General features: G+C 43.5%; 1 protein-coding gene across 3 annotated transcripts in view; it reads right to left on the minus strand.

Moving 5' to 3' along the window:
- LOC149359216 (cadherin-like and PC-esterase domain-containing protein 1) overlaps window positions 1–13703 on the minus strand; it is a 95358-nt gene extending 81655 nt beyond the window's left edge. For all 3 annotated transcript variants that reach the window (XM_089571494.1, XM_089571493.1, XM_089571491.1), the window contains exons 1-4: window positions 13289–13703; window positions 12134–12207; window positions 2634–2765; window positions 2154–2296 (exon numbers count right to left, since the gene is read on the minus strand). The gene's annotated coding sequence lies outside the window, so the exon portion shown is untranslated. The remainder of the gene's footprint in view (window positions 1–2153; window positions 2297–2633; window positions 2766–12133; window positions 12208–13288) is intronic.
- Window positions 13704–13918: the final 215 nt, after the last annotated feature.

The raw sequence follows: 13918 nt of genomic DNA on the forward strand, positions 1-13918 counted from the left end.
GGCGCTGCTCTCACCATCCGCAAATGCACCGCCACTAGCGAAAACAGGGGCTCGGTCCTGAAAGGCCACTGGGACGGCATCGCATTTTTGACCAAACCATTGCTTCTTTATGTACATATTCGTACACGTCTAACGCTAAAAGTACCGTCTATGAAGCAAATTCTCGTCTATGCTCTAGTGGTGTCGTAGAACTATGGACCGATGCCACAAATCTATACACCAGATTTTTACATTTGTTGTTGTTTTCCTGCTGCATGCGAGTGGACGGGGAGTCAAGCGCAGCACTGGGGTACCGCCACTCTGCTCACACTAATACTCCGTTAAAGTCATTGCCTGCATGGCGAAGCCGTGCAGCCTAACTCAGGGTGCATTGTGCTCAAACCCATTCTGGGAGTCAATAGATCCTGCAGGCTTGTTGTCAATGCGCAAGCCAGCGCTGCTGTTGCATTAAGCAGCTGTTCAGGAAGATGCTTTTCTTTTCTACTTTTCCTGCTACAACAGATTCGGTATTGCCTTAGAGAACTAAAGATCGAAAACTCTTTCTCTCTGTCTCTCTCTCTCTTTCATATTTTTTCATAGGCGTGCCACCATGTACATTCCTCACGTCCTATCACTTTGGCACGTTCTACTTTACCACGGTTGCTTTTATCTGGCACACTTTTCCGTGACACTATTTCCGTGCTACTCGGTGCATGCCCTCGAGAATTGCGGTTCCTTCCTAGTATCCGCAATCAATAGAGGCGATACATGCGCGCGAAGGACAGGCATTGGATGCTTGTCTTTCTTTTTGACGTTACCTAGTTATTCATGGTGCGCTTCGCCAGGAGTCTGAAAGCCTTTTCGGGGCGTTCAAGCCTTCCTTAGCCCAGGCTTCCGGCAGTGATGAGGCCCGTTGTCTACATCGGCACTCATCAGAATCGTCTACGAGCGGGCCAAAGAATTCGGACACCCCTCTGCTTCCTGCTTGCAACCAACACCTATCAATTTCCTTGAGTCACGCCTATTTCCGTGTGAGGCCACCGCCATATGCTTCTCCTTCGATTTTCATGAACGCGTAATCAACTGTTGGTCAAATGTTTAGGATAATCCCCCAAGGTGGAGTAGATTTGTAATAAGGGAGTAATCACTCATTGACATCCACCCGAGCGCAGCCTTACGGCTACAAAGGAAAGCTTTCCTTTGTAGCCGTAAGGCTGCGCTCGGGTGGATGTCAATGAGTGATTACTCCCTTATTACGTAATCAACTGTGGTTTTGTGGCTGCCACATAATTTTCTTGTTCCACCAGCCTTTCAAATAGCCGCGGCCAGTCATAAGCGGTGAAGGAAACAAGAGGTTAGAATGAACGCCTTAAACCGCCCTTGAGTCTGTCGAATGTGATCGAATCTACCGGAGCGCGGAAAACAACTGGTTTGACGGGCAGACGCACAGACGTGCCACTGTCTTACAACGCCGTGTACAGCACCACAGCGCTTGAAAGCTCGTCAGCAGGGAGGCTGTGACTGTGGTATAGGGTCCGGCAAAGGACGGCGCTCAAAGCGACCTGCTAACGGCCGCAATCGCGGCGTCGGGGAAACGTGCTCTGTGAGCGTTTCTGCGCGAGTCTTCCACGCCAGGCCCTTCGCTCGCCGACGACAAACAAGCGAACGCCCCCTGCCTTCGCCCCCTCGCGAGTCCGCCTCCTCGGCGCCGGCGACATCGATTTCTGCGCGGCGCCCTTGTCCTCCTCGCCAGTGGGAGCGACGCCATCTCGCGAGGCTCCTTTATGACGTCCCCTTTCTCAAAGTCCCGTGCTCCGCAGTCGCTCATCGTCTTTCTCATCCTCGGTCTTTTGGTTGTGCAGCTTCGTGAGAAAAAGAAAGCGCTTCAAGAAAAAGCTCTCTCTGTTTTGCTGCTAGCTGAGTGGCCTCGCGCACTGCTTCGCCTTAACGATGTGCTGTCGGGCGCAAAGCCGTAGTTATCATTGGAATAAGTAGTCAGTGACGACCAACAGTCGTCAACAGTTTCAGCGGCTGTTGGCTTTAAGCCTAGATTCTGCTGATGCAGAACCTAAGCTTAAACGCTTCCTTAACAGATCAAACAATTGGTGTAAAGATATGTATCACCGAAAATAATTTCTATTTCATAGGAAAAAACAAGAATCTTAGCCTCATACCTATCACTGATGCATTCCACGTTCAGCAGTACGCTGTGCAATAAGGCGTTATCCTGCATACACTTTGGCTTCTCACAGGAGAATCAAGTTGGTCGGCTGCAGTGCCACTTGACAGCCAAAGCTTACTTCCCGCGAAGAAGTCCCTATTGGAAAAAAAGGCAATGATGTAAATATTGGAAACCAACACTGGAAACCTTGGTGGATTATGGTAATGGAAAATGCGTTGGAATGACTGGGCATGTTGGAATGACTGGGCATGTTGGAATGACTGGGCACGTTGGAATGACTGGGCATGTTGGAATGACTGGGCATGTTGGAATGACTGGGCAGGTTGGAATGACTGGGCAGGTTGGAATGACTGGGCATGGTGGAATGACTGGGCATGGTGGAATGACTGGGAGATGTTGGGGCAGGGGCCATGCAGCAATGTTATGTCTGTCGCAATGAGACAGCAAATTTCAAAATAGATGAAGCTCCTACAGCCAGTTTTATTTTGTGTTCATGCTCCTCTTGCTCTTCTTTAGCCACTTGTCAATGCAGCTGGGCCCCATGAAACAGCCTTGTTGATGTACCACCGGTGCATGAGGGCTTGGGAAAACTGGGCGATGCACTCTGCAGAAAAGATTGAAATGACAGAATTAGGATCCACAAGTTTTTATTCTTGCCAGTATTAGAGTGCTAAAAAAGTAAACTCCGTATTGTGGCCACAGGAATAAAGTGAGCCTAAATCAAGAACTACTGAAGCTATTCGCACTCAAAAAGAAAAATAATTTGAGGTTCTTATTCAATATATCATATGCTCGTCATTAAGTACCATCATCAGCAGCATAACTAGCACCACTGCAAGACAAAGGCCTCTCCTATATCCCTAAACATAAGCCTGACGTGTGCCATAATGAGCAAAATAAAGAAGCCATCGTTTTTTGTCCTCTGAAGGCTTTTAGTGGGGTATTAATAAGAGGGACAATATAAAGGTAACATCAGAAGGGTGACTGCAGTAGCACAGCTGAGATGTCGCAGACGATACACTACGAAAAGAGGCATACAATCCATTGATACATCAGTTGCAAAAAATAAAAACAGCAGCAAAGAAAAGGTAAAACAAACCAGTGTCAATGCTCCAAGCGATATCACTTATTTCCATAATTTTGAGGGACCACATGCAATGAAAATGTGGTGAGGTAGAGTCACAAGCAAAGGCCATTCTGTTCTCGATTTAATTATTACTAACTCTATGCAGCTGAATGCTTTTTCTGGTGTTTTATCTTGTTGTGTTAGTGACCATCTTCCTGTGTTTGCTTGCATTGAGAACGCTAGTACAATAGGAAGTAAGTCCACATCAATCACATACCAAGCTATTACAGAATCATCATTGAAATCCTTTAGGGATGCGCTCATGAAAGTATATTGGAGTAAGATAGCTGAACTTCATGATGCAAATGTTGCCTATAATACGTTTGTCGATTGCTTTAAACAGATATATCACGACTGCTTTCCTCTTGTAACACGCGTGAAAAGTCGCAGAATCCGCAAGCCATGGGTAACGCCAGAGCTTCGCGGAGAAATACAAATGAAAGACAAGCTGTACAGAAAATTTTTGAGCAGCCGGAAGGTTGAGGACCTTGCGGTATTTAAGAAATATAGGAACAAATTGACTAAAAAACTGCGGTCTGCACGAACAGCCTATCACGTGTCACTTCTAGATGTTAAGAATGCTCGAAATGGTGTACTATGGTCGAGACTAAATACACTTCTGCAGCGGGACAGTTCACGCACTGCATTAACAAAATTAAATATTGATGGAAAGGAAGTTTCTGGCGTCGAACTGGCTAATGTATTCAATACTTTTTTAACGAGCTTGGCTACCCGTGCTATAACACGTGCTGCCGGATCTGACGCTTGCAAATATGTTCGAATTCAGAATGATGAAACAATTTTTCTGCACCCAGTCACGGTAGACGAAGTAGTGTCGGTGATAACAAATCTTAACAATAGCAGTAGCTGTGACATTGATGATATCCAAATACGGCCAGTCAAGCATGTAGTTGACATAATTGCTCCCATACTTGCTCACATCTTTAACATCTGTTTAGAAACTGCAGTTTTTACGGAAAAAATGCAATTAGCAAAAGTTGTTGTTCTTTACAAAAAAGGAGATCGCAACGCCCTCGGCCAACTACAGACCAATCTCTATTTTGCCAGTGTTTTCGAAAGCATTTGAGAAAATGCTGCATCTAAGAATGTCAAATTTCATCCATAAATTTAACTTGCTAACACCATTTCAGTTTGGCTTCTGCAAAAGCAAATCCACTGAACTTGCATTACTCCAACAAAAGGAATATATAATAAAGCAACTTGAAAACAAATCTATTGTCATTGGTGTATTTGTGGACTTCTCAAAGGCTTTTGACCTGGTAAATCATAAAATCTTACTAAATAAATTACACTACTATGGTATCCGAGGAAAAGCGCTCTCATTGCTAAGTTCTTATTTGTCGTTTAGACAGCAAGTGGTGTACATAAATGGTATACAGTCTGAACCGAAGCCGCTCTTCTACGGTGTCCCCCAAGGCAGTACGCTAGGGCCTCTACTCTTCAATATTTACCGAAACGATATTGTCAACATTAGCGATAATACAAAGTTTTCCATCTATGCAGACGATACGAGCGTATTTTTTTCGGGTGAAAATGTTCATGAACTTATCAAACAATGTAATGCCACAATGCCTCTTGAGGTCTGGTCTGCAGTTAACCTGATGCAAATAAATGAGAGTAAGACCAAAGCTGTCATATTTAGGCCGAAAAATAAAGTTATCCCACTGCACGAGAATATTATATTAAACTCGCGGGCTGTAGAAATTGTTGAGCAGTTTAAATGCCTTGGGGTCATATTTTCTGCCAGTATGTCATGGGATTATCATGTCAATTATATCTTGAAAAAAATAGCTCAAATCACTGGTGTTATAGGCCGTCTAAAATACATACTTCCCACAAAAACTAAGATGCTGGTATACAATTCAATATTCAACTCGCATTTAAACTATTGCCAGTTGGTGTGGGGCACTACAACATTCACTAACCTTGAACGTATTCATTTAATGCAAAAAAGATATCTCCGAAATGCATATAATTTACCGTTCCGACATCCCAGTGCAGCTTTCTTTTGTCATTCCAGAGTTATTAAAGCACCTAATCTTTATAAATATCGCCTCAGTGTTACTTTTAAAACAGAAATCAAGAAGAATGTAACAAATCTTAAAAATTTTGCAGAACTAAGGAAAAAAGAATCAGTCTATCCAACAAGACGTGGCGAAGAATGGACAGTGCCAACACCTCGACTAAATCTTGGTAGGGAATGCCTTCAGTACACACTTCCATCTCTTCTAAATAGGTATATCCACATTAACCTCGATTTGTTTTCTTTTTCACGTCGTGAACTACATAATTTGTTTTTGCATAACATTGTTTAAGTTTCATTATGTATACATATTGCTGTTTCGTGTATTCTCCGGTGCTTCCTTGATGTGCTTGTTTTTTAAAATTGTATAAACTCTTGTGTTGCCTCCCTGTCAATAATAAGGATTGTAGACTCGTCAAGCTGCCCAAGGGCAGCTTTTTTCTATGATTCCTCCATCTGTAGTGCTAGATGGGAAATAAACTTTGATTTGATTTATTCTTCAATGGGAACAGGAAAAATTTCTTGATTTAGTTGTGATGGCATCCTGGTCTGAAGCGGGGCAGCAACATTTAACATTAAGTTGTGGAAAAGTATTGTAGAGTATATGGAACACACCTAAACGAGCGTTTCCCCTTTTATGCAGTGATGTCTGGTGGTCAAATGAGATGACTGATTACACATATGCTGTATCAAGTGTCGCTGTTGGATTAAAGGGAGTTGGTGGCGTAGCATCAAACAGTTTGGTGCAAAATTGAAAGAGCTAGGGAATACTTCAGTTTGGAATCAATAAAATTTTTATGCATAAACTGCGCAGCATGGCAAGAGCACACAGATCATGACATCTCCTGATAAACCCGAGTGCCCTTGTGGTGCCAGCAGCATGTATCGTGACATGCTCCAAGTATGTGGGGCTGCATCTGGTTAAGGTTTCTCCATACCATTAACCCTAGAGGTGGGAAAGGAGGTCAATACGTTGTGACAAAACAATGCAGACAAGACAAGGACAACGAAGGAATAAATATGATGGCATGAGTGCTTACTATCGCCAATGTGTATTGGAAACCACATCAAAATATATACACTGTGGCCTAAAAAAAACAACGAACAAAGGGCACCTTGTGTCAACCACATTGCATGAGTGTAAAACAAAACAAAAACTGACAAAGAAGCATTTAAGAGCATGAACTCTTCCTTAGGAAGCGATAAAGAAGGTGTGCTAACACAGTGATTGCGGTTTTTTTTTAAATTTCAGTGGCCTCGATTATCTCACACACAAACTTTTCTGTGTCTGTCAGGCAAAATGCAGAACATGAATTCCGGTTCACAGCGTTTAGGATCTGGCAAACAATTGCAATTGCGACAGTGAATCATCAAAGTTCTCCCGCAAGCTTTGTTCACATCGTCGTGATGGTCTTTTAAACCTCTTAGTGACACACTTGCCTGTTTTCCCAATGTAAACATAGCCGCATTTCAAGGCGTTCGAACACACTATGTCTTCTGTGCAGTGCACGAAGAGACTCTGATGGATAATCTCGGTTGACTACAGGTACTGAAACTTCATAGGGTTAGAAAAACAATATCGACGCCAACTCGACTGCCTATTTAACCAGTGCGACCAATTGTGGATGTAGGGAAAGGTACGTACAAACTTCCTTTTGGGAGTTACAGTCTCGACGGGGGCACAAAAAGAATGTTTCAACTTCTGCTTAAAGCAATCGGCTAAAGACACTGACAAAGGTTCTGAATATCCAGTAAAGGACAAACGGCATATGAGCTGGGCAAAACTGGATGTCATGGCAATCAAACAGGATTTCATTAAGGAATTTTTGAAGCAAAGGTTAGTGACACCTCTTGACCAGCTTAGACTGAACCGAAGAAAATGGTAAAAGTAGCTTGTTTTCCCTTGGCTCGTAAGCCCAACAAGTGTAACCACCCAAGATTGAGATCCAATAAATGTGATGACATATTATCCTCTATAATTTCAGTGGTGATTCAAAGTGGACTGAGGCTTTGACTGAACTCCTCTCTCACCTTAGACAATGCTTCGTCAGGATTGGAGATCCTGCAATAAGCCACGTAACAGCGGCGCTAATAGTTTTTTTTTGCAAAAACAAGCTATTCTGAAATGTAATAAAGGTGGACTGAAGGTATGAGCTTAAAAGTGCGACAAAATTATTCACCAAAACGCCTGAGACGTTTGGAATGCCACTGCTCCATTTAGGTTAATGAATTCTTCAACACATTATTGATCCTGATTGAGGGATGGCGTAATATAAATCCTTATGTCAACATAGCACCCCATGAAACTGGTGCGAGAGTTATCGTGTAGAAACTGCGTTACTTTCTCTGCAGATCTTACACGAGTGGAGTCATCAATGCTCAGCAACTTAATTTTATGTCGCAAAGAGAAGGCGATCTGTTTCTGACAGGTTCCATTCTCTTAAACTACAACCCTCAAGGAGCAGTCACCTTTATGGGTCTTTGCGTTAAAGAAGATAGCTGGACAATTTTTCTTACTGAAGTTGATGGCATTAGCCTGATGGTTAAACTCTAGATTGTTAATGTTTCTTGGCACTGGACTTTGCTTTTAACAAATCAGATAGTAAGTGGCACTCAAATTCAGAATACACTGCATCTGTGGCCTTGGACTGAAAGGCGCCTTTCGATACGACCACAAAACCACCGTTTATCAGCAGTTGAAAGCAAGAGGGCCCACCCTCTTAAATACGACACAGTTCGGCCTGTGGGCAAGTTCCTAAAGAGGGTTCAAACCGTGACACTGCATCAAAACATCCCGAAACACACCTGTCACACTCAGGTCTGTGCGTGGAAAAGGCAACTCGTCAAACCATGGCAAGCATCTCCACAATAGTTCTCTTCGGAGGAACGGAAAATTTTGGTCCATAAGCACTTCAAGGACCAGACGAGGCAGCGACTCCAAGCTGAAGGTGCGCACCTTGTTGTCAAACTCTTGTGCCTGAAAACAAGCCAGGGAGTGGCTGGTTGACGGTGTCACGCACCGTTGACCAGGTGAAAGCCATCTGGAATGCCACTTTGCAGCCACTTTGCGCTCACTAGCCCGGAGCAGAGAAGCCAAGGCACGAGTGTCTGAAAACAAGGTGCACAATGTCGACACTGAGTTGCTGCCTCGTCTGCTGCTTGAAGCATATACGGGCCAAAATTTGCCATTGTTCCTTCGAAGAGGACTATTCTGGAGCTGTTTGCCATACTTTGACGTCTTGCCTTCCTGTGCCTGGACCTGAGCGTGACAGGTGTGTTTCAGGGGGCGTTGGTTGATGGGGTGTCGTGGTTTGAACCATGCCAGGAACTTGCCCGCAGGCTGAACTGTAACGGGTTTAAGACGGTGGGCCCTATCGCATTCAACTGCTGATAAAGAAGGTGGTTTTGTGGTCATGTCTAAAGGCGTCTTTCTGTCCAAGGCAACGGAGGCAGTTAATTCTGAGTTCAAGTGTCACACAACAGCTGATTTGTTAATAGCAATGTCCAGAGCCAACAAACTATGTAATAATCTAAAGTTGAACCATCTGGCTAATGTATCAACTTCAGCAAGAAACTAGCAGCGGTGCCAATGAGAGGTCAAAAGACCACCGTTACGATGTGAACAAAGCTAGCAGGGGGAATCTGATGTTTCATTGTCGCGACTGCGATCGTTTGCCACATCCTTTATGCTGTGAGGCGTAATTTCTTGTGCTGCATTGTGCTAGACAGACACAGAAAAGTTTGTGCATGAGATGATCGAGGCCACTGAAATTGTAGAAAAAACGTAATCAATGTGTTAACACACCTTCTTTATCGCTCCCTAAGAAAGAGTTCATGCTCTTAAATGCTTCATATTCAACTTTCGTTTGGTTTTTGACAGATCCAAAGTGAATGTTACAAGGCGCCCTTTCTTCATTCTTTTTTTAGGCCACAGTGTATATATTTTGATGTGCTTTCCAATAAACCTTCTTGAAAGTCAGCACTCGCACCGTCGCATTCCTTCCTCATCTTTCTCTTCTTTGCGCTGTTTTGACACGATGAATTACAAACAAGCCCATTCATCTGTCTTGCAAAAGTCAATACAGTCAGAGTAGCTGAGATAGTTGGGGCATCCTTCAGAATAATGCAGTCATAGAGACAAGGTTGGGACATAAAGACAAAGACTGTTATTGAATGGCTAATATTAATGTACTTTAGTAATGTGCTTGGTTTGGTTTATGGGGGTTTAACATCCCAAAGTGACTCAGGATGAGGGACGCCTTATGATTTTGCATATTGATATGCTGGGCTTCATAAGAGAAGAAGTACAATAGTTTTTTAAGGCCAGCCGTAGAACAGGAAGCAATGAATCTACACTAATATCAAAGAATGAAGGCTCAAGCATGAGAGTGTAGCTAAAAGGTTATAATGAAACATGAAAAGCTTTGGAGAAATTCAAGTCGATGACACTTGCCTAAAATAAAGAATCTAAATTTGGGTGAAAATCTGTTGTGAATTCAAAAAGTTGGATTGCACATTAGTAAAGAGAATGGGAGCCGTGATGACTGGTATAGAAATATTAGTTTGAATTATGGTGGCAAGTAATATGCGGACTCATTTCGTGCTCTAACAGTTCATGCAAAATGCACATCAATAAAATAGAACAGTTTGGGTATCAGAACGGTTTCCAGCCTTAATTATTGACAGGTCAGCTTCAGGTTGTCAGGGATAGAACCAAGAGGTTTGGATTGGCTAACAATTATTGGTAAAATCTGTCTTCAGATATCCTCAGTAGTTTAAAGTATGTCAGAAGGCTTCTCACACAGCCCTCAGGTACTCGAAAGCTTGTGCTTATCAATGACTTTCGAGACATGATGAGAAGCAATGGTTAATGCAGTGAAATGGGTAACAAATAACTGATTTTTCTCAAGAAAGTGCCCATGGAATATGCTGTCAAACAAATTCCCAAGGATCCTTCAATTAAGCCCAAAATGACAGTTTATGGGTAGCCACTTTGTTATAACCATCACATACAAAAAAAGAGACACCAGAAGCCCTCCTTATTCACTGAAAACAAGGGAGAATTATGAGACATCATTCCGGCACACAAAATCACACGGATGAAGAGAGTAGACTCCATGGACACCATATTTCAACTGAGGTTTATTCCACAACACAGGCTTTTTATGTGCAAAGGGGTACTAGTGATCCCTGGGGCTGAAAAGTATTTCCGCCACCAGATAACAATTATTCAGGACGGCAAAAACCAAAACACAAAAAAACATAGGGGTAAAGGTATCTTGCCACTCACATTAAACACATCGGCACGCCTATGCATCACCTACCTGGCTGACCCAACAAACATATTTGCCTCCAGATAATCTATTTCTTTTCCTGGAGCGCTGCAGAAGGGCTGCTGACGTAATTCTCTTTTTCAACAGAGATACAAAAGGCTTAAAAAATTTCCCAGCCCTTTCAAGTGCTAAACTTGCACAAGGCATGTGTTTCTTTCAAAAACGCCTTGCATGCTCGCTTGTGCGAGCAAAGGCGAATGTGCTCAGCTAAATGACCTCTGCCACTTAATGAATCAGCTGTCCTGCAATGTTCAAGCAAGCGTTCATTGATGCAAGCCTCGTCTGTCTAATGTAATGTTTGCCACAGGCAAGGAGGATGCTGTACACCATGTCAACCTGATGTTTAACCAGGGGTTTGGTGTGCTTAGTTTTGTAGGCAGGCTTTTTTGTAACGTCATTTATCAGGTGGCACATGCATCCCAGCTTTCCCAAGCTGAAAATACGACATGTACATCGTGTTTGTCACTGGCCTTCTTGAGGCGGTGTGACACCTGATGGCAATAGGGCACAATGACAGGTCACTGTTGCGAATGTGCGTTGTCTTCCGGCTTGCGCTGCCCAGCACACTTCATCTCTCGAATCTGGCTTTCTACCACTAAGGCTACAATTTCTCCTGTGAAAACTGCCTGCTCCAGTCTCCTTACTTGCGCATTGATGCTGTCACAGAGTCGTGACAGCGTCAATGCCGAAGTAAGGCGACTGGAGCAGGCAGGCAGAAAAAGAAATAGATTATCTCAACGCAAATGTGTGTTGGGTCAGCCAGGTAGGCAATGTTTAGTCACGCCAATGCATTCAACTTGAGTGACAAGCTAACCTTACGCCTATGTTTTTGTTTTTGCAACATTGAATAATTGTTACCTGGTCGAGGAAACACTTTTCAGCCACAGGGGTCACTAGTACCACTTTGCATGTAAAAAGCTCATGTTGTGGAATCAACCTCAGTTGAAGTATGGGGTCTATGGAGTCTACTCTCTTCGTTCATGTGTTTTTGTACACTGGAATGATGTCTCATAATTCTACCCAGAACCAATTAGCTCAGCTCTCCATGCTTAGCAAAAACAAGGCAGCAGTAATGAAACCAGTTCTCATGTGTGCACTTTTTCTTTTACATCTGTGACCTGCGATGAGTGGCATAAAAACACATATTTAAGTTAACACACATGCATCATAATGTTAATATTCGTAGTCAAATAGTATCACATAATGCAGCCAAAAACATGCAGACATTTCGCACTTCATGCATATAATGCAACGGTTAAAAGACGAGCAATATTGAATGTAAAACTTCAAATGGCCTGCAACCGGCCCATTCTGACAGCCAACTAATATTACTCATATAAACATGTAAACATATCAGGCCAGAGCTATCCAAACTGCTCCAAGCAGTAGCATTAAGGAAAAGAGCAATGAAAGTAAGAGAACATTTCATGGCAACCACAAGAACAAAGCACAATGCAGTAACAACTTACAACACAGCTTTTGACTTCATCTGGTGGCCACAAAATCCATGCCATTGACTCGGACTGGAAGACAGATGTGCCACCTGCGGATACCAATTTCCCATTATCACTATGACAGGAGTACAAAAACAAGCATGCGAACTCGGTCCAACAGTGAATATCATATGAATGTAAAAAGATCAGGAAAAATATACTTGCCCAAGTATACGCCTCAATACAAAGGAAAACTACCCTGTTTAAAATGCATCAATTCCCCTAGCACTAGTAAAGGAATCTTGCTATGAGCAAAACAAATCTGCGTTCGAAAGCGTAGATAAACATCGTAATAACTGAGACAATTATTGCGTCACTTGTTTTCCTCAGAAACCAATTTTCAAACAGCAGAGTGATCGAAATGCAAGATCCTATACTCTGGGTAGCCAGAAACGCTATCGGTATCATAAAAAAAAAATCTTCACATACTCATTCAAAAATTAGATCCTGACGGCCGGAAATTAACTTTCGTTGGTTACTGCAACCTGAGACAGTGCTTTCTTTATAGTGGGGTTTGAATTCAGATGCGGAAAATGGGCACTGATCGTATTGGAGGGTTCCGGATTAATTTAGACCACCTAGAATTTCTTAACGTGAGCTGACATCGCACAGCACAGGGGCATTCTTTTTTTCATTTCACCTAAATCGAAATGCGGCTATGCCATCAGGATCGACCCCACGACCTAAGGTTCAACAGTCTAGGGCCAAGCAAGAACCGCGGCGAATAAAAAGTGTTTCAATCCCCCTCGAAGTGCTAACGCTATCTTGAAAGACAATCATACACTTTACGCACAGCCAAAGTGCCGGTCCTTGAAACGTGCGCGGTGGTGTGAACAAGCATGGGCAGAAACGCGTAGAACGAGGCATATACGAGGACAAATCTGTGCTCAACAAGAAACAAAACGCGCAAACATGCGCATACCAAAATCATGCAAAGCTAGCGCACGCACGGTCGCATCCCCTTCGCCAAAACAAGTACCGACAGCGACAATTCTTGGCAGAGCAACTCACCGCGGCGACAACAAAAGCGCCTTAAACGCTTTTTATAGCATTGAACACGAATACTGCAGCAGTACGACAGGTCACCGTTCCAGCATTATATGCTTCGGATAATGCACGAGTACTGCTTACCTTTTCAGATGATTGCGTAGTCGTGCAGAACGCTGTTTGCCTTCGTGTCACGGGCACTACACCAACCAGTGAGATTTCAGCACGAGTGCTACGTAGCCGGCACTCTCTACCACGTAGTCACACAGAAGAAAAAATTCCGGGCCTTATTTGGAACATTTCCACCGCGACACTGCCCGCGCGTCTTTGTGCCTGGACACCCATCCTGGACTACACAAAGAAGCGCACAGACTGAAAAGTTAGAGACCAGAAAAATGACACTTTGCCTCGAATAGGCTACGTCGACAGCACTGCGCGATTGTGCACCCTTGAGCAAGAAGAAACACACGCAAACCACAACACAGTTCACGACGGCTCACAATCCAAGTAGCGAATTGTAGCAAGCGCCGAAGCGCGATGCACGCGACGCAGCACCCGAACCGCCATGAGGGTTATACAGAAAAACAAGAAAAACAGCTACCGGCAGCCACCTGGCGGTGACAACCAGTTTTTGTTTCGGTTTCGTTGTGAAAAAGCTTGTATCCTACTTTTTATTTTATTTTTGGTATTTTTATTGGGTATTCAGCCGTATCGGCATCCACAGAAATTGCAGCGATTGCGAGCAATTACCACTGCAGGGTAGAAACGCTCGAT

Source organism: Amblyomma mixtum, chromosome 2 (assembly GCF_055824585.1).
Source record: "Amblyomma mixtum isolate Tamu chromosome 2, ASM5582458v1, whole genome shotgun sequence".
NCBI classification, from domain to species: domain Eukaryota; kingdom Metazoa; phylum Arthropoda; class Arachnida; order Ixodida; family Ixodidae; genus Amblyomma; species Amblyomma mixtum.